Raw genomic sequence first — 25,525 nt, 5'->3', positions numbered from 1 at the left:
ATTCAACATCTCTATGTAAACCAACTGCTCTTGACAAGCTGTTTTGACAGGAGAAGCTAGCTACTACAGGAACAGTGTGTACAAATTAGATTTACTAATTGCATTCACATTAGACAAAGCTATTGTCACACTCTTTGCAAAACAGCATTTTTCAGGAAATACAAAATATTTCTAGGTACTAATGCCAGAAGATGAGACAACAGATAAAAAAAGCTACTTCAGTGGATCAAGGAAGTAGGTATCTGAATGTGTTTCAGAAAAAAGCATAATTTTCCATTGTCTACAATATGAGATAAACTTTACTTTTTCAAATCAGAACGCAACTAGTTTCAAAAATTTTAAAATCTAGTTACATTGCATACAGAATACTTGAAAATACTGAAGATAAGTTTTAAAACTTGTCAAAATGGGTCAAAATAATCTCATTTATTATTTTTGATGGGTGTTTTATAAAAAAAACCCAAAACAATTGTTAGTAAAACGCTTTAAAGTTAAACAACCTGAAAAATTATACAACATTAATGAAATATATACAGTGTCATCCTGTTAAAGCCTTCAGATTCTCATATGATATAAAGCTGGTTCAATTTCTTCCAGAGCTGGTCATTTTGCTTGAAGATCAATAACCGGGCTAGATAGTGTTTCTCAGGCCACACTTATCATAATGGATTTACAACTAGAGAAAAAGGCAAAGAAAAAAGCACTGAGGCTGATGTACAAAGGTGCCCTGTTGAAATGACAGTCTAGAAAAATACCTGCAGATAACTGCAGTCCTTATTTAGGACATTGTATTCAGTGAAATTTTATTATCATGTTTACCTTCTCTACTTTTTCTTCCTGAAATCTTGGAAGATTTGATAAAAATTTCAAAAACTTCCATAAAACTTCCATATCACTTACTACAGTTAATTTTTCTCCAGAATTTATCTAATCTTTTTTTGGAATTAATAATTTATAAATTATCCTATCTTTCAGTAAATAAGTAGAGCACACTTTGAAACAGCTTTCAAAGACAAGCATTACTATGTTTATTGTATTTGAGTCTATCTTCCAATTTTTCAAATTTGTTTCTAAGAATCCTTCACACACTATGGAAACATATTTAGCTTTGCCCTTTGATATCCTTCATAATGTTTCTCTGTGATTTCCTCTTTTCTGTTACATTTTTATTTCATAGAGTTTTTCATCATCCCTTACTATTTCCCAGAGAGTGTTATTACTTCACCTATTTTGTTTTTTTCATTGAGCATTGTCTTTCCTCAGGAAACAGCACACATCTTATTATGAGTATGTACTATACAATATGTAAACTCAGAAACATACTCCACACCCACCTACTTCCCATGATCTTTCAGTTATTTTATGAGTATATTTCTAGTGAAAACTGGCCATATTTCACAGTGAATATTTCTGACACAAACAACACATTTGTTTTCATTGAGCCACATGGCTCAATTCTGAAATTGAGGGAGTTTGGAGCACAGGGTCATGTAGCACCTGTCTGAATCTCGTTTTATTCAATGCCAGATGAAAAATTCAACAGAGGGCAAGTCAACAGCATCAGCTGGAAGCTCAAAGTTGCAAATCATTATCCAATACATTAAAACATTCCCTTTCTTTCTTATCTCTTTCTAGCTATTCTTTCTAAATACATAAGGATTTACTTCACAGCCTTTTCCCTTTCCTCTGTAGAGGAAATGGAGAAGTGCTGTTTAGGGGTACTCTTGTGGGACTAATGGGACTGAGAACTAATATCATAAGTAAAAGATCATCAAGGAAACTTTCACTTATACAAATTGAAAAGAGGCTAAAAGTACTAGGATTAGACTGGTAGTTTCTCTCACACTGACTAGAATAAAACATTTCTTGATGATTTATTCTTCTGTAAATTGCATCTGTAGCAATAGTAAAACAACATAAGACTCACATTCTGGAGTATCACTTTCATCATCAAGAATAATTATCAAGAAACATGTTTTTAACACATTTTGGTTCATTCTAATTATAGGAAGGTTTATAACACTTGTTGTGATAGATTTAATTCATCATAAGTGACAAATATTAATCATTATCATAATCAGACAGCAGATTTTCTCTGTATTTTATAACTCTTAGTCATATCTTTCTAACTTCTAATTTTCTTAGGGAAAAATACAGATATCTTTTGTAAGGAACAATCACAAGTAATTATGGAAGTATTACTAGAATAAAGGAGCTGATCTAAAACATTGTGACAATCATAGCCTTATTTTATTTTAAAAATATTCCAAATTTTAACTAATATTAAACATCCTCATATTCTCCTGAATATATTAAAGCTGCTGCTTATGGGTATATGAAGTTCCTGGGGTCTTATTCACTCATAAGCATATATGCTTGTTTTTTATTTTATTTTAAAGCTATCTAAAGTCATCATTTCAATGTCTAGTTAATTAGGACACACATCTAAGCTTTTCCTTCACTGTAACCTAATTCTACAGTCTCAGTACAGGTACATTTTGGACTATAGTCAACTGAATAAAACATCTGCTTAACAACATTAATAACTAACATAATTTATTTAAAAATTGGACTATTATAGGTAGGACTATACCTACTCTCTATAAGATTATATGTTTGGAAAAATCTGAGATATGACTCTGAACTTCACTTTTTATCCCTACAATGGCTTGAACTCAGAAATTTGGCTCCTGAGCCTGAAAAACTTGACCTGATTTCTCAGAAATACAGTTTAATAATTTTACTATTTAAATTATAAAAATATCCTATTGTGGGCAGCAATATTACTATAGGAAAATTGCATATTTTCAGAGTGCTACAATAAAAAGGACAAGTGAAATCATTGAGCTACTTGTTAAGTGTATGGTTATTATAGTGCCTAACAACTTTGTTTTGGAAATTTGACAACATGTGAAAATTTGTTCCTAATTATATACAAAGATGTGGACAAATATTAATGTGGACAATTATGCATCTGAAAAACTGCAGGCAAAAGAAGTGTTCTCAAATATAAACAAATACAAAATACATTCAAATATATTTCTTTTAAAGTGCTTAAAGAGTAATATTCTGGGGTGTTATGAAATTTTACTAGACACAAGTTTTCTGGAAATAAATGGGAATTTCACACTAAACAGTTGATTCACCATTAATGATAAATGCTCTATTTTTTAATAGAAGCATTTTTATTCTAATGATTATATACGTATATGGAATCGCAAACCCTTTTTTGCGGTATTGAAGAGACCTGGTCTTCACAGAGCACTGCATAGTACAGAATGGAGTCTCTTAATCATTGCTGTTCCCTGACAAAGGTGCAGATTTGCAGGGTGGGCCTGTTCAACTTCGGGCAGCTTTTAGTGACACCTGCTTTTAGCAGGTTCAACTCAACTTCTCTGAGTAACTGTGTCCCTCTAATGTTGTTATGCAAATGCCTATAAACATGCAATAATACCAGCACAGATTTTCAGATAGCAGCAAAAATTACAGACATGCCAACATATGGATGAGAAATAATTTGATCCACAAAGGTCCGATTGTTCTTACATTAAAACAATAGGCTAATTGTTTGTCCTTTCCATTCCTGGAGGATTAGGTTGAAAATGCCTCAGTGCTACGTGCACAGCCTTCTGCATGCAAATGCTTTTAGCAGTAACACCTGTCCCTGTCAAGCTGTGCCGGGAAGTGTGCATTGGGGTGTTTAAAAATGACACCATGACAGTTGAGATCATCTAACATGCTCAAGGTAACAGGCTCCTGCCTTAATCACAAGGGGCTGGAGCCAGGGCATAATCAGTGATGGGTCCTTAACTGCAGGATTTGTTCCCTGCCTCGGTTCATCGGAGCCTGAATCTTGCTGATTTCTCAGGCATGCTGCAAGGCCCATTTGTTCTCTGAGGCTTTTCCAGAGGGAAGAAATAAAATGAGGAGAGTTTTCTGGTGGTTTGACAGGTGATCTGGAAAGTCATTGTCAGGTTTTCTTTAAAAGCAGCGCATAAGCCTCTGTAAATACGCAAGGAGTGGGAAGGCAGGAGCAGAGTTTTCAGCAGGAAGAGATAGCTCACAGCAGATTGAATTAAATTCCATTCAAAACATTTTATAGAGTTCTAGGGACACAAAGCTTTTCCAAAACTTTAGAAACATTCTCCTGGTCATGCTTATTTCAGCTACCTATCTCATATCTTATTAAATAATACTGCAGTATATGGACATATCATAAGCAAGATGTTCTGAAAGGTAGCGCTCACATGATTAATTTAATAACTTAATTTGTCTGAGATTGAGAATTGAGCATTTAACTTACTTGCATAAGTAATTATCTATTTTTTGAAGAATGTGGTGTTTTTTCTTTACTTCTTCACTACTTTTAAATATATCTAAATAAATGTTTGCTTACCTTTGGAAAATAAAAACTTTTAAATTTTCTTTTCTGGTCAAAAGCACCTACAATCAGGTATGCTTTGTAGAAATGAAGGTAAAATCAATGCTTATTTTATACAATGAGAATAATTAAAAAAAATCCTGAGTGGATGATTGTGAGGACTTACAGCCTGTATATTACAGAAATATAGCTATTCACTTTTTAAGTGCCAGGCAGCTCTAACTGAAAACTTGGCTCACTACCTAACCTTGCAATACAAGGTAGTGAATTTTTATTTAAATTCTCATGAGACTGCTGAGTATAAACACAATATAGAAGATACAACACTATTAAGGTCTTTAGAATTCAGGTTTTCTAAATGGATCTGTCAGAGGAAGAATATCTTTTCCAAATAGCTGTCCTGCTTATGACAAGGCCTCTAAACACCTTATCCCCCAAATAAGATACCCTCCATACTTAATAGCTGAATTTGGCTGCAGAGTATTTTGTTTACTTAGCCTGATTATAGCTAGTAAAAAATGTATCACACTTTCCAATAATGTGGGCACTGAATTGCTTGAAGGGTAAATTATAAAAATCAGAGGTGTTTATTTTGTGAGTTATTCTCCACTAGCTGCTGTTATTCTCAAGTGAGGCCGTATTTAAAAATGTTAGTGAAGACAAAAAGCACAGCTTTGTTATTTTTCTGAAGTTAGCTAGTTTCATGTCTGAGTACATTAGGAACCAGAGCACACAGAGCTGTACTGCATGCCACTGATTTAATTTTTCTTTTTACATTGTTCTGACAGCAAGGTCATTTATCTTTCGGATAAGGAATAAGAAGCAAAAAATAGAAAAAGGCAAGCTATTTCATTTGAAAATTGTGTTGTGCATTCTTGAGAACATTTTGCCACTGTCTACCACTAACTTTTATTCCCTCACAAGTCAGCACACTCCTCATCAATAAGTGGACTTGGTGGCAGGTTTGGCAGTGAAACCAAAGGATGAGTGGGCATGATCTAGTAGGTTAGGATTATTTGCATTGCAACTGTTTATTTTTAGTTCATATAGAATTGAAAAGCAAGAAAGAAAAAGTTTCATTTTATTTGTATGTTGTTGTGTAGGTCCAGAGGCATCAGTTAAGCAGAAGAGAAGCCTCAGGGGATACCCCTTTCACTCTCTGTAACTGCCTGAAAGGGAATTGTAGCAGAATGCTCTACTTGGAATGTGGTTACAGGAGGCGAACAACACCTTATTTGGAAAGCCATCCATGGTAGGCTGAGAAAGGCATCATGGGCTGGTTTTTGGTGTTGAATTAAACCGAAAGCCATCTGGCACATCAACCTCAAATCAACATCTACAGGATGAGGTAGAGATTCTGCAGCTAAGGTGCTAAACTGGCCTGAAGGCATATGACTGGCAGTCAACCTCTTTACATGTTGAAAGTCTACTTTCCACAGGGTAGATTTTTCTAACATATTTCTCCTTGGCGTGTGTGGAGATTCCTTCCTTGGGTTTTGAGGATGCCCACCAAGAACAGTCTTCAAAGTTAAGAGAAAGAGAGTTTTCCATGAACTTTGGTATGGGTGCATTGCATCAATCTCTTTTTGTTAGCTTTAATATAGTAGCTTTAATATTGCGTTGATATAGTTCACTATCTTGTCTTACAGTATAATAGCAGCTTTAGCTTTTATGTTGTGTAATAAATAATTCTGATTAAGTTATCTTTGTCTAATCATTTATCATAATAAATAAGTAAATTTTTGTAAATATATCTGATTTGCCATAATTAAAACCTGTGGGATAAAGTTGTAAAACCTAAAAGTGTTGACAAAGTCAGAGGTTAGGACTGGATCCAGGCTGACCCAGGCTTCTCACTCTGGAGCTTAAAAAGCAAGAGAGTCCTTTTTTGTACCTTGTGACTGAGCAGGAGGGTTTCTCTAATAAACTTTGTCTGGAGGCACCACTCTACCTGCAACAGAGGTTGTAGCCAGCTGGGTGTCAGAAAACAAGTGACAGAATGAGAGAACATAGCCTCAAGCTGCACCAGGAGAGGTTCAGGTTGGACATTAGATAGAATTTCTTCATGGAAAGAGTGTCTAAGCACTGGAACACACTGTCCGGGGAGATGGTGAAATCACAATCCCTGGAGGTGCTCAAGAAATGACATGGTGCTTAGTGCAGTGGTTAATTGGTGAGGTGCTTTGCAATCAAAGGTTGGACTTGATGATCTTGGAGGTCTTTTCCAACCTTAATTATCCTATATTTCTGTGTAAAGCCCTCCCTTTTCTCCAAGAAACTTAACTTTCTTGAAGGTAATGTTTGCTATGATTTGACATATCACAAGCATTAGAAGTCAGTGCATTGGAATGAGTGGAATGCATGATAGTGTGCATAAAAAGAAGAAAAAAAAGAAAAATTTGGCTTCAAATTAAATAATAGAACAAGTAGTAAAACATATAATTTCAAGTCTTGCTTCCAAAAATCTTAGGGATTTTTTCAAATGAGGTAAAATTATTCTACCAGGTTCCCGCTGCTTTGTTCCAGAGAAGGCCCTTGAGCTGTGAGGCTACGCAACAGGAGTATGAGATGGAAAGTGTTCACTTCTATGCATTCCCAATATGTCCTCTCCACAACAACTCTCCAACTTCTTACATTTTGAAAGCAGAAATTAACATGAAATCAATCCTCTTTTAAGGTAGGAAAGACAGAAAAGTGTTTCACAAACCATTTTAAAGTTTCAAATTTAATCCCTTTCAACCTCCCTCTTAAGCTGAAAGGCAATAAACTTTTCAAAGGTTTTCACAAAGAAAATGAAAAAAAAATACTGGAATAGACTGTCTGAGATAGTCACTGCTCTTGCCTTGAGTAGCAAGGGCATAGATGAATAGATGAAAAGTAAAGAGCTATCCTAACAGCTTGTAGACACTTGTGTTTTCTAATGACAGACATTTTTTCTAAATATTCTATGTATTTCTTTTTTCCTGCACTGAAAAGCAATAAACATGAGTAACTAACAAAAAGCCCCTAGTTATTTATTGAATTCATAGGCATTTGCAAATAAAATGAAGTGCTAAAACTTGCAAAATTTGTGAATTTACATCTATAAGCCCAGAAAAGTTTACTGAAATGTCCTGAAATCCACTAGAGTATTCAAAATAAGTATTTTGAGTAAGATACATACCTGAATTACTTTTCTTTCAGTCAGAAACCCTATACTTCTGCTTGAAAGACTATTGAGAAAATACTGGCCAGAACTACTTTGAAATGTTTAGAATGGGAAGACAATCAGAGCTTTTCACATTACAAGTGATAGTGAATATAACACAAAGTCACTGGTTTACTCAGGCATATTTTTTTTTTTTTTTACTTTTGTAAATTGCTGAGGAGTGTGAGATTTTACATTCACTTTTTTTGTTACTTCTTTAATAAACGCTTCTAAAAATTCACACAAAAAAAGCCCATATTTTCTATTTTATTTTAAAATAGTTCTCATGCATCTAGATGAATTACAGGCAAATTATAACTCTTTTACAGACAGTGATTTCCTTAGCACCCAGCATCCCGTCTCCATCTTGAGTTGCTTCCCACTCTGTATGTTGTTTTCTCATTCTATTTCATGTCACACAGCTTGGACTTTATTATTGATATCTGTCTCAGATATCGTTACCTCTGTCACTGATTCCTGGATTCAGAACTTTGACCCTTTCGTTTATCTCCATCAACACATTTTCCTTCCTGCAGCAGTTTTTCTCAGCTGAAATACAGTGCTGTGCATTGACTACCAATTGGTACAGGAGATTAAGCACTGGCAAACATACACATTCATCTCTGTTTTATGCATTAACATAGAAACACATACATGCAACCATTGAAGACTAAAAACAGACTACAAACACTAAACTTACGCACTTTTGAAAATATTTCCCAGGATGTACTATGAGTTTGAGTTGCTAAAGCTGAATTTGGAGGGATTACCTGTAATCCTAAAGTATTTAAATCAAAGAACTGATGACTTGCACTCTACCTAGCAATGTAAAACTCAAGTAGGTCTAGGTGATGACTGACATAGCTGTTTGCTCATCATCCTTTCGATCTTGCACTTGTGCTATTCCACAAGTGCCATTCTGCCATTTGAAATTGTCTCGCAGCAGGTTTTAAACTGATCATGAAGATAAAATTATTTTCCAACAGAACATTTGAAATTACTTTTTACATTCTGAATCAGTGGGATTTAATGCAATGGTTGAAAAGAGTTGGACTGATTTAAGAACGTGTTCAATCAGCAGCTCCTTTGATGAATATTCATCTTTTGCTTATCTTAAAATTGGATTTCCTAGCTATCTGTTGCCTGCAATTTAGAATCACTCAAGCACTTGGCATGGACCTGTTTGAGGTTTGTAATTTTTGGGGGTAGATTCAGCCTCTATGGTTGCAGAGTGCTTTGCCAGAGCTCAAAGCCCCAATAGTTATCTGCTTTGAGAGAAAGATGCAGATTCCCTGCATTAGATAGTGAACACCAAAGAAGGACATTCTGAAGGTATATTAGTCATATGTAAGGACTAGAGGCAGCATAAGTGTAGGCTGTATGAATCCGCCAGGTGGCTTCTAAATACAATGGGAAGAGAGATGTAAAAGTCCATGGGTAGAATAGTCTCACCTCAGGCTTTGTGACAGTGAAAAACTTTGTGCATGTCTTATGTCTCTGAACCCTCTCTCTAGTGTGTGAAAGTCTAAAATAATTTGATATTTGTGGTTGGGCTGTTGCTCTACAAGAGAGTATGAGAAAAGTTTTACCTTAGAAAGGGAAGAGAGAAAGTGAGAGAGAAAAAGAATAAGAGTGATCCAGTGGTATATTGAATTTTAAAGCCAAGTTAAAGGAACGCAAATGACATAGACATTAACGCAATACTGTTTGTTACAGTTGTTATAGTGCTGAGCAAAGGCAGATAGAGCATGTCATAGAGCTAGGTCATGTCAGTAACCTTTTCCTAGCCATATAAAACAGATTGAATTTTGCACTGCTGTTTCATGACTGTTAAAATGATGACTCTGTAAAAAGAATTATTTTTTCTATGTTTTTTTAGGGCGTACTATCATAATTTACCAAAACTAGCTAAAACTGAAGTCCACTCAAATCCATTGATTAAGCTACTGGAGGACCTATCCGAGCTTCAGTTCCTTCTTCATAATTATGTCCCCGGTAGAGCTGTTAAAACAGGTGGAAAAATCTTGAAGTGTATTTTTGCATAGCTAAAATAACTGCTTGTCTTGTGTCAGGATATTTATTAGTGTTAATAACCCATGACATTTAGATTCTAAGTTGATTTTGAGCCGTCGGATTTTAAAAATTCTGATTAGCAGATTTTCAATTAAGGACAAATAAAAATTACTTTTTGCTTTTAAACATGAAATATCCCCATGACAGTTTTATTCAGGAAAATTCTTGAATACTCATGTAGGAGACGCATCCGTCCAAAACCTCTACTAATCTAGATTAGTGAAAATATTGTGAGACTATGTGGGTCCTTATTTCCCTTTCAAGAGAACAGTACTTTGCTCTCATGTATACTACATGTCTCGGTCCTGTACAACATTCAGAACTTGCATTCGATCTGAAAATGCCACAAAGACCGAGAGTGAATGAGGGTTAAAAACTGAGCTGGCATAAAAGCTAGATAACTGTTCTATTCACATTTAAGGTTTGTCTCATAGATGACTAACCACCAGGATTTTAAAACAGGGCTCATAACATTTTTCTCCTGGACTTTATGACCATTTTGATGTCCATCATTATGTACCATTATGATGTACCATTATTTCAGATGTATGCTGCCATCTAGATTCTCTAAATATGTGAAAGCTGAAAAAAATTTTGCACCCTGTTATCTAAGAGACCTTCAAATCATGAAATATTTCATTTATTGGTTTACTGGGAAGCAATGCAGAGTACATTCTGCAAACAGAAGCAACTGTAGTGGCATGGACATCAAACTACTTGCCAGGTTGCAGCAGATTCTATGAAAGTTAGGTTTCTTCTGGGTGTATACAAAGGTGCAGTCTCATCAAGCCTGAAGTCTATACATGAATTCAAGTTAATGTATGGCTATTTTTAGAGGCAGAGAGAAATTAGATGTCCCAGACCCTGATGAATTTCAGTGTAAAAACTCCTACTTTTATCGCAGCTAGTGGTGAGGATTATCTGACTGATTTATTTTAAAATAGAAAGCTTTCAATTGCAATATATTACAATGTATTATTTATTTCATTTCACATAAGTTTTTAAAAATAACCAAATACACTCTTCCTGCTCCCAAAATATTTAGTGGAACATGTCTATGTAATTTTATTGGGTTTACGTGGTCAGGTTTTTGCAGTTGGGGGTCTACAGGCATGGCTTCTGTGAGAAGCTGCCAGAAGCTTCCTCCCTGTCCAGCAGAGCCAGTGCCAGCTGGCTCCAAGATGGATGTGCTGCTGCCCAAGGCTGGGCCCATTAGAAATGATGGTGACTCCTCTGTGATAACGTATTTTAGAAGAAGAGAAAAAATGTTATTGCACAGATATAATTGGGGCCAGAGAAGAGCTGGGTGAGGAAAGTAACAAAGAAGAGGAATATGGGTGAGGAAAAACCCTGCAAACACCAACGTCACTGGAGAAGGAGAGGGAGAGGTGCTCCAGGCACTGAAACAGAGATTCCCCTGCAGCCTATGGTGCAGCCCATGGTGAGGCAGCTGTGCCCCTGCAGCCCATGGAGGACCACTGGAATGCCAAGATCCACCTCCAGCCCTGGAGGAGACCCACAACAGAGCAAGTGGATGCCTGAGAAGAGGCTGTGAAATCATGGGAGGCCCATGCTGGAGCAAGCTCCTGGCAGCGACCTGCAGACCCATAGAGAGAGGATCCCATGCTGGAGCAGGATTCCTGGTAGGACTAAATGACCCTGTGGGGGACCCACACTGGGGCAGACTGTGTCTGAAGGGCTGCACCCCATAGAAGAGTGGCCCATATTCCAGTACTTCATGGAGAACTGTTTCCTGTGGAATGAACTCAAACTGGAGAAATTCATGGAGAATTGTCTCCCATGGGAGGGACCCCATCCTGAAGCTGGGAAAAAGAGTCCTGTCCTTGAGCAGCAGCAGGGACAACATGTGATGAACTGACCATAACCCCCATTTTCCATTCCTGTGCTGCTGTGGGGGGAGGAGGTAGAGCTTGGAAATGAAGGAGAGGTTGGAGGGGAAGATGTTTTTAGTATTTATTTTGCTTCTGATTATCCTGCTCTGATTTTGCTAGTAATAAACTCAGTTAATATCCCTAAGCTAAATCTGCTTTGGTCATGATGGTATTTGATGAGGGATGTGTCCCAGTTTTTATCTCAACCTATGAACCTTTCATTTTCTCTACCCTGTCCCATTGCAGAGGGGTGATAGGGCAGCATTGGTAGATGCCTGGTATCCAACCAGGGTCAAGCCACTTAAGTAATTCAAGTTTTTAAAAGACAGGGCTCTTTAACCCGAAATGGACTTTTTTCTACTAGGTATAGGATGAATGCTTTTAAGACAATACTAACTCCAAAGCCTAGTTGGATGGAATCAGTGCAACCTGAGCTAGTGGAAGGTGTCCCTACCCATGCTAGAGGGGGTGGAACTAGGTGATCTTTAAGGTACCTTCCTATGTAAGCCACTCCATGATTCTCTGATTTTGATGGTATTAAAATCAAAACCTTTTTTTAAGCATAAGAAATATCAAAAACCGATAACAGTCCTAGAAAGAACTTAATCATAATGACTGTTACTGATGCTCACAGTATGAATCAACAGAAAAAACCCAAAGCTTACTCTTGGAGTGATCAGTATGAAAAATGGTTCCAGTTAGTTTTGATTATCCATCTTCACAACTTACTGACTTGCAAACACTTTACATATTTAAAACTGGTCAATGACTCACTCACTCACAGTCATTAAACAAACATCAGTATTCTCAGAGATCTTTGCTCCTGTAAGAAAGCTAATTTTCAATTGCATCAAAATGTAACAGATAAAAAGCAAACTTATATCGCATCATAGTAAACTGCATGTCTTTATATTTGGTGACATGCTGTAGTGTTAGACTACTGACAACTTCCATGGAGCATGCATTACCTTTGCAATGCATACACATCAATAAAGCATTTGAAACCATTCTCCTGGATGTCATACAAAGGTGACACATGTTACTACCATTATCTAGCTGTTCTTTGACTAAATACGTCTATGAGAATAATTTCAGCCTTTTTTTATCATAGGTATTTGTTTCTGTGGCCATGATCAGTGATCAAGAGTGACTATAGTCAACTGAGACAGACATTAAACATCAATCATTGTTTAATATAGAGCTGAATGTTTGGTATAAGTCATTCATAGAAAGCATGTCCACTTTTTTAACATATATAAGCAAGAGGTTTTTTAACAGATCCCCACCTCTGACATAAAAGATAATACCACTTGTAAAAAGTAAAAATGCTTGTGATAAAACCCATACCTGAGAAATTCAAGCAAAAATGGTGTAAATTGTCATAGTGATACTGAAAAATACGACCTTTCTTGAAGATGATTACACTTTCACATAGTCCAGAAGAGAGGGTAAAGTAGGGTAATATAAAAAAGTGGTTGTATTTCCTCAAGATGTATTACAATCTATTCCACTCACATATGACCCAAAAATGAATTTCCCAAGCACAGCATCTAGATTTTTTTAAGATGATAATTTCTGTTCTTACAGGTAAAGTTGGATTAGTAAGTGCCACTTTAAAGTACAAAATCTCCACTTCTGACTCCAAGACTTCACATAATTTTGCTGTAAACTGTTCAAATATTATATAAATTCTGTGTCATCTCTGTTTTGCTGCTTGGCAGAAAGGCGTAGACACGTACCTGTCCAAGAAATCTTTTCTCCAGTGGTACAGAATCCATTTTTGTCAGTATGGAAAACTTGACGTTTGGAAAAAACATTAAGCCTTATTCTGATCTGACACAAGATATTGGAAAGATTATATTTCCAAAAGTATAGTACCTAATGTTATTTGCTTTGTCTGCAAAAATGACCGAGTACAGGAAGAGATTTCCCGAGAGGTGGTGGAATCTCCCTCAGTGGAGGTACTCAAGGTCTGTCTGGATGCAAACCTGTGCAATGTGCTCTGGGATAATCCTGCTTTAGCAGGGAGTTTGGACCAGATGACCCACTGCAACCCCTTCCAAACTGATCCATTATGTATGAAAATGATTATATTGATCAAGTGAAAAACTGTCCTTGAAATCAGCAAATTTTTGTATCTGTACCTTAGCATGTGTATTACAAAAGAGAATGGAAAAAGAGTATGTTAATTTATAGCAAAAATATATAAATCTGTATATTCAATTTTGTCTGAACTTTTATTTGTCCTTAGATTTTAATATAAATAATAATACCAATTGGGAAAGTATTTGTATTTTATTTCTTAAAAATAGCTTTTCCAGTACAAAGGTTCTCTTGGACACACTTTATATTAAGAACACATTTTTAAGTAGGTTATCAATTTTCAACAATTGTTATTATCACTGGTTAATTGCACATTACAGCATCTGACTGGAGAAAGTTTGGTTATAAAACAGATTGATAAGCAGTTGCAACACATTTTGCAGCTGAGCTTATATGTAATTAAAGCACATGAGCTGTACTCCACAGTATGCTTATTACAATCTGTATTAATTATTTATTAAAAATTTTCAAATTGAACTGTTATAATGAAGTACAAATTAAACCATTAGTCACAGACAGTGCAAAGACTATAAGTGTAAATTTAGTTGCAATGCTTAGGTTTTTATGAGTTTAAGGATCTGTCACTTATAAGGAAGTTATTAATAAGAAAATGTTTAACTTTAGTGATTTTATAGTAGCATAGACTATCTGCTTCCAACATGAAAGTAATGGGACTGTGCACTTCAAATGTAAAGGATTTGTATTAAGGCCATCCAGGACTGTATATGAAAATCAAAGAGGGGGCAGCACATTTCATGGCCGGTACTTAGATTATTATTGCAAGCAGTGGGATTATGTCATTGAAATATTTGAAGCAGAAACACTTTCATTCCATAAGCTTCTGCAATTCATATAAATATGTTTACTTTTCAAGATATTCTAGTACATAAATTTTCATTTTGAAGGGTACCAGTACTCCTCATCTATTTTTCTGTTCAATCAAATCATCTCACTGGAATATACTTTTGTCAAAAACCTCTGAGAAAACTCATCTTATACCTGTGAAGAAAGAAAATGGAGCTGCAATGTTATTCCTTGATCTGAGAAGAAAATTCATCCTTTCAGCTTTTTTTTTTTTTGGCAGTTCTAGTCACTTCCTTGACAAAACACTTACTATAGCTTATATTGTAGAAGCCTATCAAAAAATCCACTCAACCTGTGTTTACTTCTTTCCCAGCAGCACAAATGCAGGGTGTTGAAGTTCAGGGGGAAAACTGGTCCCTTTCAGTGAACCTTTGTGCATAATCCTTCAAATTCCTTCCCGGCCACGTGGTGTTGATCATGACCAAAAATTACATTCAAAGTTTTTTGTAACATCTATATTGCCATAAGGTCTGACGTAGTCTCATCCAATCTTCTTTCAAAACTCATTTGATGGTTTTAAATAACTGCACAAGGATAAAAGACAGCTGTGAAATTCTTTAAGAGTATATGTTAATTCCAAAAATGTCTGAGTTTGTTCAGATGTGGATTATTATTGTAGGTCCATCTTTAGTCATATTTTAATTAATTTTCAAACTGAGACTGAGGAAAGGGAAATATTTGTTTAGAAAACATTGTCAAGATAAAAAAAACCCAGACATTCACAAGAAAATTTCACCTCTTCACATCTTAATCCAGATCCCAAATTCCCTCATATGATTTATATAAAAAATATAAGACATTTCCCACATTCAGGGCACAATGAAAGTCAAAGTGACCTCAGATGACTTAGGTCAAACAGGTCTAACATTAGATTTCTTGGAGCAGAAAAAGTACAGTCATCCCAAACCCTTCGATTTTTCCCCTCACTCTCCTTCCAGAAAACAATTATTTTGATAGTAAGAATAATTAAAAAAAAAAAACCAAAACCCTTTGCACATAACTTTAACATCACAGTAGTCATAGTAACCTGATCTTAACAGTAGGACATCTTGATAAAAAAAGATAGACATACCAGGAGGTAAGCTACAAAGACGATCTTTTAAGCAGTTCTGAGATAACTTCTCTGAGGTAAATGGTGATGAAATCTTTGTTCCTGTTGCATGGTTTGAGCTGTTTTCCTCTCTGTGGGAAAGTGTGTTTGCTCTAAACCCAGTTCAAAGTGTTTATTTTAGCTACATTTTTTTTTTTGTGTTGTTGAAAGGTAAATATTGGATAACTCAGACAGCATACAACTCACTGGAATAAACTTGATTTTCTACCTTCCTCCTTACTCCTTTGCATCTGTGGGTTTCCCTATAAGGAAGAAAAAAACCCCAACATTTGTGAAGTGGTGATTTCTAGAAGTATTTCCATTTCTCTCTAAGGATGGCCAATTCGATGTGAGGATCCAAATTTCCTGTTACCTCAGTTTCAACAAAATTACTGGAATTTGATATTCAGCTATTTTTGAGTCTCTGGGTTGACTTATTTATCTCAGAGAGTCTAATTCCTAACGAGATTTGACTTAATGGATGCTGAGATAAGAACCTTGTCACCTCAGCTGTCTGTAGGCTACTTAAGCAGAACCCAGAAACTTTCATTTCAATGAGGTTAAAAGGTAACTTCCCCTTGATTTCTTGAGTTTTCATTTCATCCACTAGCTTATCAATTAATTATAAGTGATTTTTTCACTTGACAGATCACTTTCCCTGAGGTTTATGAAAGTCATGAAAAGATATTCAGACAATATTGAAATAGTTAATACGGCATTAAGCAAATACTCTTACTTTAAAACTCATACATTATCAGAAAACCTATTGAAGTATAAATCCAAAGGTTTATCACAGTCATTGATTTTTTTCTTCTTCTCTATATTTACAAAACTCTTTCATTTTCAGGTTCAACTGTCAGAAAAGGCTGAGAATTATTTACATTACAACCTATATTGTACATCTAGTTAATGTGTAAAATATATTCCCTCACACTCAAAGAGAAATGGACTGCTGTACATCACACTCAACAATTTTATTGGACTGTGAGGACATGCATGAAATTTTGTGAACTATTTTAAGTGCTTAATTTTCTTCAGTTCTTACATAGACAACAGGAAACACAGAGACCAGTCTTCATCTAGTATAAATTGCAGTCGACTGGAGGGTCTATGGTGTGGTGGTGGCGACAATCACCTGACAATCACCTGCTGGGCTCTGTCCCTTGAAAGTCATAATGACAGAGATGAGTGTCCTTGTGCTGTCAATATAAAGAAATTATTTTCTATTTCCTACAATTCAAAAGACCCCAAAAATCTCTTAGTCAAAAGAATGTGCCTTAACTTCTTTTTCACCTCATCTAAAAGAAGAAATATTATATGAAAATGAGCTCTCAGCTCTAACCTGGGTGGAGAGTCTTCTGTTTGGCACTGTTTTCTCAATTTTTAATAGATTTTCTAAACTTTTTTTAGTGTTGTGCTGTTATTTTTGTTTTGTTTTGTTTGGGAGTTTTTGCTTGTTTGGCTTGGTTTTTTGCATTTTTTTTTGCTAGCTCAAACTAAGGATTTTGGGGCCACAATTTTCATAAGTGGTTCACATATTTTTACTATTTGCCTAATATTTTTTAAGAAGATTGCTGACATAACAACATTATGACAAAAGGGCAATGGTTTTAAACTGAAAGAGAATGGATTTAGATTAGATGTAACAAAAAATTTTTTTACAATGATGGTGGTAAAACACATGTTTCTCAAAGAGGTGGTAAATGTCCCTCATTGGGAAAACCCTGGAAACTTTCAAGGTCAGAAGCCTGGCCTCGTTGAATATGTCCCTGCCCATTTGTAGGGGGGTTGGACTACATGAACTTTAAAGGTCCCTTCTAACTCAAACTACTCTATAACATTCATAGAAACAAATTCTCTGCTAAAGTTTTGGGTTATAATCAGTAAAAACAACAGAAGAACTGTCAGATTAAAAAAAAAAAGCATTTTATGTGTTATAAAACACATATTCATGTGTTTTATAACTAGTAAGGAAATCAAAATAATACTTGTATTAATTAATCTGTTATCTACTTTTTAATATTCAGAATGACCAACAGCAATATATATACACCACTGAACTTACACAGAGTGCTGTGGTCACAGCACTAGACTAATGCAGAATATGCAGTTATGAAAACTTTCATAATTGGCCCTTTGCTCCAGCACATTTTCTGTCCTTGCTAGTTGTGAAATTATATCTTTATATCTTTTGGAATGATTTTGCGAATTCTTTCCAAAATATAATTAGGTTATTAACAATTCTCTCTCCCTTTTCATGCTCTTTGGACTCTTTCTCCTGGTAACACAGAAGTACTTGCCAAGTACTTAAATAAACAACACCTCTATACCTGTTTTTCAGAACTTAATTAATTTATAATGTTTAAAACAGTATGTGAGGCGGAAGAGGTTCCTTTATAGATTGTAACAGATGTCTTGAGAATTATACTGATTCTCATCCTGGTTACAGCTATTGAAATTCCATTAAAAGCAAGGCTACTCCTCCCATTTCTGAGGAATTCTTTAAGCTTCATTCTTGACATTACCCATTGAAAGCAGAAATTTGAAACATCAGCAAAGTGCCAAAATCTATAACACTTTGTATGAGTTTGATGAAATTATCATGAGACAGAGTAAATAACTTAAACCTCACAACAGGCTGGAATTCCAAAGTTTGTTTGCTCTGTCTGAAAACAGATCATTGCAGAAGAACAACAACTTAGCACAAAGAAGAAAAAGCATCACTGGCTCTGCAATATGTACTGACTGGATTATTTGACTGAAGTCAGACTTCATTGCCAACAGGTAAATAAACAAACCCTAGTTTTAGTGATGACTTACTTGTTTCTCACAAATGTCTGAGAAGCATGAAAGCCAAACATAACTTAGGCTCTTCTATACTCTATCAGAACATAATTTCTCTGTTATTTAAATGTTTTGTTGCCTGTGTTTTGGAGGTGTGCATGTGTTCCTTGTAATCCAAAAACTATTTCTCACAAATACTCCTTTCTTTCCCCCTTTCTAATTGAGCTGTCATTACTCATGTTACCAAAAATTCTTCATCACATTTTAAATTGTTTTCTGCAAAATGTTATTTTATTTTCATTTGATTTAAACCAGATTGAAATTGCAAGTAGAATTTACATTAGCCTCCAGAATAGCAGACAACTAAACCAAATGTACTTTATTTAATTCTCACAGGAATTTATATTTTTCATGTAGCTGATGCTAGAAAATATCCTCATGTATCAACTGAAGAACTTGAAAAAGCTGAATAATAATTTTCTTTGGGATAGCAAAAAACAAAATGAAACATGTTTGTAAGCTTAAATTGCTGAGTACATGCACTTGAGCTGATGATACTGTTTTGGTGTTTTGCCATGACAGCCTATTTACCGCTTCCTTTGCAATGGAAAATATTAAGTCAATATGAGCTGATAAACAATTTATTTATATGAGAGTGCATATGTGTGTGTTTATATAGATGTAAAAAACAAACAAACAAACAAACATGTTTTCTTCTACCAAAAGTAGAAATGCCAACGAATAAAAAAAAAAACACACAAACATCTGTAAAGAGGTTACACCTACCCAATGTTCTATCAGTTGAGGGGTAAGAAAAAAGAAGATAAAAAATTTCCCTCTGTCAATATCACGTCTGAGGTCAAACAAGCAAACACAAAATTCTAGAAGCATCAACACCTAGAAATTACTCTCTTACAGTCATCACTGTGTTTCTATACTTGTGGCTCTGATTTCTACCCAAAGTCCCAGTAGTTTCAAAGAAAAGAATGGGAGGCCAAAGAGCTGCAGAATGCCTTAATGCAATGTTGGCCCACCATCAGCATCTTCTAATAGAGGAGCAGGGAGGATGCGAAGGACTCCACAGCATGAGCATAGTTTTCTTCGGATACATTTTCTTGTATGGCCACCATCCCATTTCTGTTAATGATGCTGGGGACACTGAAAAGGACTTCCATGACTGTCAGGTTCAAGCACTTTTATGCATGATAAATATATAGTTACAGCCAGTGTTTGCTCTCTGGTATATTGCAGCTCATATAAATTTTTACCAGAGGAATACAGAAATAAAAACTCCAGATGCATTTTTTTTAACCCTGCTCACCTTTTCTTGGTCTTGATCCTACAAATGATTTGCAATAATAACTTTATAGGTGTGCTTAGTAACTACCTCTGTGAAGCTGCTTCTGTGAAAGAAGATACTCTTTGAAGTCAAGCATTTGCAGAATCTCCGGCTTAGATAATAAAACCTTCAGAGTCTTTTTCCGTTTGATGTGATTAGCAAGAAAAGAACAATGAATTGAATTCTGTATTTACTTTCTTACAATCCAATGTTCTTGTTCAGAAAATGGCTCTGTGCAGGCAGACCTCTTGTACCTTTACCTGAACCCTTTTGGATCCTACTGAATGTATATGTAGGCTTTAGAAAGCTGTTTCAAAACATGAAGAAAAAGGAAGAAAAGCTGACTTCTTGCACCCTTGACCATTCAATGTTAACACCAATTGTCATTAGAGGAGCATGGCTGCTCTAAAAATTTTCCTGTTTTAGAACAATTAAATGTCAAATCCTAATTTTAGACAAAACTGTTTATGGGTATAATTTCAGTTTCTGTTTCCTCTTCAAAAAAAAAAGAAAACTTTTTACAATTTAAATATAGACAATTTAATCTTTCTCTTACTGTTTTTCAAAAAGCTCATTTAAGACAAGTAATTAATTTTCTTTCAGTGGTAAGAACAGAAGGAACTGATTTTCCATGAGGAGAATTTTTATAACAAATTATTTTCAGTTACAGTAGTGGTTTACTTTAGATACTGGATCTAAATACTATGTATCTTTCCTCTTCATCTTTCATCTGGACCAACTCACAGGTACATGAAAACAAGTTTGTCTCGCTATATGGCTATTTAAACAAAGTGGTATCTAGAAGTTCAACTGAAAGCCAAAATGCTTAACATGGAAACACTTTGCAGCTAAATTTTCCCAGGGTGTGTTACAATGCATTTAATTTGAAATAAAATATAACATGGAGAGTAAACTTAGAATAAATTAATAAATAAATGTATGTAAAAAAGAGTCTCTTGAGAGATTTTTTTCTACAGACTTTGAGGAAAATAGCACAGTTTCATGCTTTTTATTATGTTGTTTTTATTACTGAGAGGTTTCTCAAGGCAGAAGACAGAAAGGGTACTTTAGCTTCTGGCTTTGCAATTCTTTGGGGGGAAAAAATTGCCTATATACGTTTGTGTAATGTATCTCTTCTTGTACAGGTGTGCAATTGTAATGCAATGTGACAGTGCACAGAAACAGGGCAATGTGGTGTCAGGAAGTTTATTAGCAGCATTTGGAAGCAAGATCAAGAATGGAGAGTACTATTTCACTGATCTTCTGGGTGAACATACTAACTTCGTTCTCATATAAGAAAAGTGAAAGCTTTCATAGGGTGAAAGATGCACCCTACATTGATATGGTTGTATTACATCTCATTCATGTACCTAGTAGACAATTCTGCCAAAGAAAAAATTATTGTCTCACAACAAAAAAGACAATCAATCGTTGATTTCAGCACATAAAAGCACATAATTTCCATGTCTTTATAAATTTCCATGGTCTTTATCATGTTTTGTCCAAATACCTTGAAATATCTGCCCTTTTAGAAAAAGATGCAACTTAAAATATGTGAGTAAAGGTTGTAATAGGTGATGAGGTGTACAATATACAAGGCTAGAGTTCCTCTCACACTTTGTATTACAAAAAGATTGGAATATGGCTTATTTTCATTTTTTATGCCTCAAACCCATACTTAAGCTACTTTTTCTTTTTTGGGGGTGGGTGGTTGGGAGGAAATGGGAGTCAGAAATTTGGCTCCAAGAACGCTTGAGTGCATTTTAGAAACCCAAGACAAATATCCTGAGCCTTCTCCCTAAAATATTTGTATATGAGAAACTGAAGTCATGCTCAGATTTTTCTGTGTTCCATAAATCTACTGAAGCAAAATGCACTATAGATCAAACTGGGGTAAGCATAAAATAATTAAACAGTTGTTCTAATTTTCCCTAACTATTTTTCAACCTGTTTGAAGCTTTATAACATCTAGAGAAGATCTACAGTAGGATCTGTCATCTCATTTAAGTGGAGAGAGAAGCAACAAGGGTAAAAAAATGATTGTTTCTCCTACCTAGGAATATCTGGTAACATAGGGAACTAGTCTGAACATTAGCCAAGTGTTTCTAGACCATAGGCTGTCTCTGTATTTCTACAATTCATTCATCATTACCAGCAAGAATTATTTCTAAGGAGTTGCAAGCATGCTGAGAGTCTGAAATTAGTTTTCTTGGTGACAATATATGATGTAAGAACATGACAACTTGATTGCCATAATAATGGAACTGCCAAACTTTGCCAGGGAGGAAAGCAGAAAAAGGGGGAAATGTGAAACACATTGCAATTTAATTCTGATGTTTGTCCAAGATTGCTTTAATTTTACTTATCTAGTCTGAGAACCAGAAAAAAACATTTTTTTTTAAACCTTCTGATGCTAAATGGCTCGTGGAGGATGTGAAATTATTATCTTGCTTACAAATTTATTTGTACCCTGTATCTATGTTTTACTATGCAAGTTTTATTTGTTTTGGCCTCATTATTTTTATCTTGAAAAGATATTATTATTTTAGCTTAATTAGTTTCCCCAGTACAAAATTATTTTCAGCAGAAAATAAAAATGTGATGCTTTCCTGTAACTTGACAAATATTTAAAGAATTTTGATGGCGAAACATAAAGCTAGGTAGATTACAATTGCTTTTCTTGGGTAATTCTCATATTCATAGTTGTTGGCTGTAAAAGTAAGGATGAAGGAGAGATTATATTTATATGTAACACATTTCAATGGAAAAGCATCCTCATGTGTCCTGTAGTATTCACATACACAATACATAGGAATATTTTTATATACATTTATTACATATAAACAAATGAGTTTTGTATACCAGCCAAATGTACTTCATAGTATAAGAAAGATGAAGAGTAATTCCTGTGGAAAACAAACTACAGGTAAAATCCTAAATTAGCAGAACACAATTTTAGTTCTGGAATTCCATAGAAACATCAAGGTCAATATTCGCCTGTGAAATGTTACACTGTCTCATTGCTAAACTACCTGAAACCTTCATTTCATGGACTGATATTAAGGTTCAACAAATGTGTGGCAGAGCTGATTTAGCTGAAGTGTATTCATACCCATCACCTAATTTCAGAGTGGTTGACGGTCAGCCACTTTATCCAGTTATCTCCTGCTGCTGCTGCTGAGGTCTGATCTTGCTTCCTTATCTAGATGAGATCCCAGGCAAGTGTTAATGGTGGTACCAGAGTGCCTTATGTCCCAGGCTGAATGCCAATACACATATACTAACCTTATTTAAGAAGTCAGCACATGAATGGATACTTGAATTTGGATATCACGACAAAATAATGTATTTTATTTTCTTTAAGGCATCTCCATAAGGATTCATAAGGATTGTGAATGCCCTGTATTACTGCTTCTCTTGCTTCAGCAAACAGTAATATGTCTGTACAATGTTGCAGCCTGCATAAATGCCAGGGAATTTAATGTGTCACTGTCTTTAAGTAGCAAAGAGTAGGTTAATACCATCACCAGCAATTGCAAGCAATGTGGTCTTGCTCTCCCCATTGTAAAGGAGGCTTTTTAAACAGCAAAAAAAAAGCTTGATTAATTTAGTGACTACTAATTAATATATGGTGGTTGAGCCTGTCAATATTCACTGACAAGGTTATCATCAGGATGTCAATGAGAGGCAGAGTGAATATCTTAAAGAGTTCAATGGATTCCAGCAAGGAAATAATAGAGGGGAGAGTGGTAGGGATAGATAGTATGCTATTGTGCCACTGAGGAAAACCAGATGAGAACAGGAGAAAATGTCTGAGCCTCATGTTTGCCCTAAAGAAACTTTGTTTTGCCTCAGCATGAAACTGATAATTAAGTAGGAAGTAGCTTGTGTTCCCAGTGTTCCTTCTGAAGTCTAAAGAAAGTTATGCTATTAACTCCATAAGCAGTAGAGCTGGCTAGATAGTAGCTAATATGGCTCTCAAACAAACAAATAAACAAAAATCTCTTCATGGTTTGTATATAGATTAATTTTTTTAGAGAAGACTGTAACAGCCTTTAAGCACTCTGCTTAATAAAAATCTCTTTACAATATATGTTCTCAAGTTCTTTGGAATCTCTCAATACCTATGATAGAACTGATACTACTTCTCATTTAGAAAAAGTACAATGTATCATAGAAAGACAGATTTTTAAATATATAAAAGTGCTTAAAGATGAAAATGTGATATTTGTCAGAAGCAGGTGAAAGACATGTAACTCTTAAAGATATTTCAATCATTATAAAACAATGGAAATTAAATGTATAGACACTTAAAAAATTACATTAGTTGTATCATTACTCACAAGCATAAGTTTCAAAAACCTGTTGTTGGGTGACTTTCTAGTGTCACAGAGAAATTTTGCAATATAAATAGCAGCTGAGACTCTTTGAAAACCTTGCCTCTGAAAAGGCATTTTAAACCTTTCTTGGAGCTTATGGCAATATAACTAATTAAAGTCAAAGCCAGTGTAATAATATTACATCACTAATTCATGTAAAGATATTTAGCTGAGAGCCTTATGGTCATAAAAAATCTTTGCCAGAAATATGTTCCACTTATCCACGTGCTTTGACCAGCTCTTTTGGGTTTGTGCTACATAAGGATTTGGCAGATTTAGCATGAAAAGATGTCTCATAACTGAACAGAAACTCTAATAAAATATTTTGTACCAAGTGTTTCAGAAGTAAAGAAATCCTGCATTCAGAGAAGTTTCTTCATTTTTACTCTTATTCATTCACGTGTTCTTAAACTGCTTCTAACAAATCTCCTGCCACCTGAACTCCTCTGCTTCATGATATCCTTTCATCCTATAATCTATTTCTCTCTCCTATGCTCTTACTTCTTCCTCTTTCCTATTCCCTTTGCCATCTAATTTTCTGCATGTTTCATGATTTGCTTTTGGCCTCACAGTGATTCTTCTTCCCTGTACCTTACATTAATAATATTTGCTGTGAGTTGTGAATGACAAGGATATCTGAACAAATCCAGTATCCTCTTTTATTCTCCACAAAACCCACGTAAACAAAAAAGTGACTGTCTTCATTTCAAAAGGACAGGGAATACAATGCCCTCTACTCAGAGGAATAAGTTATGGTTTATTCTACTTTGAGTAAAGAACTTCATTGAGAATGGCAGGAACTAAAGCACCTTAGAGATTACTGTTTGTTCCAGCTGAATTGTCATTGTCACTGTGCAATCCGTGACCTGTCTGCACTTCTTTACTAAAGTTGTCTCATAATTAACAAAGCTACTGTGTCCTGAACCTTGTGAATACTGTCATAAAAGGCATTGCTTGGATTGTCCATCTAGCAAATAGAGTTTGGCCCTTACAGGAGCTTTGGGCATCCTGTTCTGCAGGTGACATTGATTAGATGTGCTGTAAGGAAGAGATAACATTTTAGAGGTTTGAATATGCAAATGATTTTTTCCCCACAGAAGGGATAGCATTATGAAACGTTGCAGAAATGGCTCTTACTGCTCATTAAAAAAAAAAAAAAAAAAACCAGACTAAAAAAAGGGAAAAGTTCATACATCCTCACATACTTTGAGAGAAGGAGCAAACAGGAGCTAAAACTGGAATGGCCTGAAATAAACCTGTATGTTGAAAACTATCTTTACCACTTACATTTTCTCTTCTCTTAAATGTGTGGACACTGAATGGTTTTCATGCCTTAATTGTGTGAGTTTGCTGTACAGTTTGCTGTACAGGTCAGCAAGATCTCTGTCCTCCCTCTGACTGGTGTCATAGACTGAGCAACTCCAGTTCTTTTT

Source organism: Taeniopygia guttata, chromosome 2 (genome assembly GCF_048771995.1).
Source record: "Taeniopygia guttata chromosome 2, bTaeGut7.mat, whole genome shotgun sequence".
NCBI classification, from domain to species: domain Eukaryota; kingdom Metazoa; phylum Chordata; class Aves; order Passeriformes; family Estrildidae; genus Taeniopygia; species Taeniopygia guttata.
The sequence above is the reverse complement of the archived record's forward strand: the minus strand, read 5'-3'. Positions refer to the sequence as shown.